Genomic DNA, 2,625 nt, shown 5'->3' on the forward strand with positions numbered 1-2,625 from the left:
TTAATTTTTAGTTTATGTGTTTGTCATCATTGGTCGTTAAAGTTCAGTGACTCAGATTTTGTTACTTACTTATTTCCTTGATGTGTTTCAGGTACTCTAGCGAGCGTGTATGCATACGCGTTCTCGGTCTCGTAAGAGAAAACTGGATCAAGCTGAGGAAGAAGTTGTAGTCGAGGAGAAAGTTGAAGAAGAGATCTTAGTTGAGAAAGAAGAAGAGGTTCTTATTGCAATGGGAGAACCAGAAGCGAATCCAAAGGCTTTGATGGACTACTCTCAACCAAAGATCAATGATATCCAGTCTAGCATTGTTAGACCAACCATCTCGGCTAATACCTTTGAGATCAAGTCGAGAAAGATTAAGATGATACAGAACTCAGTTCGGTTTGGGGGTTCTTCGACAGAAGACACCAACATGCACATCAGAGATTTCATCGAGATCTGCGACACTTTCAAGTTCAACGGAGTTTCTGAAGATGCTATTAGGTTGAGGCTTTTCCCATTCTCTCTGGGGGATAAAGCTAAGTGCTGGTTACATTCTCTACCACCAGGGCCTATCACCAAATGGGAGGATCTTGCTCAAAAGTTCTTAACTAAATTCTTTCATATGGCAAAGACTGCTGTAATCAGAAACACACTTACTCAATTTGCTCAGCAATCTGGACAATCTTTATGTGAGGCTTGTGATTGATATAAGGAGATGCTTAGGAAGTGTCCTCATCATGGGATGCCTGAATGGATGATCATTAACTGTTACTATAATGGTTTGGGTGCTACTTCTAGACCCATGCTTGATGCAGCATCAGGAGGAGCCTTGTGGGCTAAAAGCTACGATGAAGCTTATGAATTGATTGAACTGATGCCTGCTAATGAATACCAGCTACTCAGAGACTATCTCAGGGCAAGGTAGCAGGAATTCTGGAGTTGGATGCAGTTACTGCTATAGCTGCTCAACTTAAGGCTTTGACGATGAAGGTGGATTCTCTGTCTAATTATGGAGTTAATCAGATCACTAGTGTCTGTGAGCTTTGTGCTGGTGCCCATGAGACTGATCAGTGTGCCATTTCTAGTGAATCAGCTCAGTTCGTGGTCGCAGCAACCTGTACCAGCCACCTATCATCCTAACAACTGCAATTATCCTAACTTTAGCTGGAGCAACACTCATAATGCGGTTCAGTAGACTTATCATCACTATCTAGCAAAACAGTACAACCCCCTAGGTTTCAGCAACCATAATACACACCAAGGCAATAACTCCAGCTGCAACAGTCTAATGAAAAATCTGAATTGGAAGAGTTGAGGCTCATGTGCAGGAGCCAAGCGGTTTCTATCAAGACCTTGGAAAATCAAATTGGACAAATTGTCAATGCTTTGTTAAATCATCAACCTGGTACACTTCCTAGTGACACTGAAGTACCATGAAGAAGGGAAGCTAAGGAGCAAGTAAAGGCAATTACATTAAGGTTTGGGAAGGTTGCAAGTCTCGAACACTCTCAAGTTTCGGATGAAGAAGATGTAGGTGAGGAAGAAGTATAGAAGGAAGCTAAAGTGGAACCAAGGAAGACTACTGTTGACACACTCCTCCTGAGGGTAATACAAGGGAGAACCATATCTATCCTCCACCTCCCTTTCCTAAGAGGCTGCAGAAGAAAAGGCTGGATAAGCAGTTTGAAAAGTTTCTGGAGGTGTTCAAAAAACTTCACATAAATATACCTTTCGTTGAAGCTCTTGAACAGATGCCTAGTTATGCGAAGTTTATGAAAGGTATACTTTCTCAAAAAGTGAAGCTGGATGACTTAGAGACAGTGGCTCTCATGGAGGAATACAGTGACGTGCTGCAACAAAAGTTGCCTCCGAAGCTTAAAGATCCTGGAAGCTTCACTATTCCTTGCACCATTGGAAAAGTGTCATTTGACAAATTCTTATTTGACTTGGGATCTAGCATCAATCTGATGCCTTTGTCAATCTTCAAGAAGTTGGACTTACCTTATCCAAAACCTACTTATATGACTCTGCAGCTGGCTGATCATTCTATAACATATCCGCGAGGCATTGTTGAGGATGTTTTGGTCAAGGTGGATAAACTCATCTTTCCTACTGATTTTGTAATTCTTGATTTCGAGGAGGATAAGAAGATTCCCATAATCTTAGGAAGACCGTTCTTGGCTACTAGTCGAACCTTGATAGATGTGCAGAAGGGTGAGCTCATCATGTGCGTGCTGGATCAATATGTCACTTTTAATGTGTTCAATGCCATGAAATTCCCTACGGAAAATTAGGAGTTCTTAAAAGTGGAGTTGGTCAATTCTGTGGTTACTTCAGAACTTGATCAATTGCTAAGGTCTGATGCCTTAAAAAAGGCCTTGTTGGGAAATTCTGATAGTGAAGATGATGAAGGTGATGAGCAATTACAATATCTAAATGCTTCTCCCTGGAAGAGGAAGATGGATATACCTTTTGAATCTCTTGGAATGGAGGAGCTGAATAAATCTCCCAAGTGCCTCAAACCATCTATTGAGGAAGCTCCTACACTTGAGCTTAAACCATTACCTGAACACTTAAGGTATGCTTTTTTAGGTGATGCATCTACTTTACCTGTTATTATTGCATCTAACCTTTCAGGTAGTG

At 41.3% G+C, this 2,625-nt stretch overlaps 1 non-coding gene across 1 annotated transcript; it reads right to left on the reverse strand.

Annotated features, from left to right (window-relative positions):
* Window positions 1-619: 619 nt before the first annotated feature.
* LOC141675499 (small nucleolar RNA R71) lies at window positions 620-726 on the reverse strand. The gene has a single exon (XR_012556148.1). It is a non-coding gene; the product is annotated as a small nucleolar RNA R71 (small nucleolar RNA).
* Between the last annotated feature and the right edge of the window lie 1,899 nt (window positions 727-2,625).

Source organism: Apium graveolens, chromosome 7 (assembly GCF_009905375.1).
Source record: "Apium graveolens cultivar Ventura chromosome 7, ASM990537v1, whole genome shotgun sequence".
NCBI lineage: Eukaryota > Viridiplantae > Streptophyta > Magnoliopsida > Apiales > Apiaceae > Apium > Apium graveolens.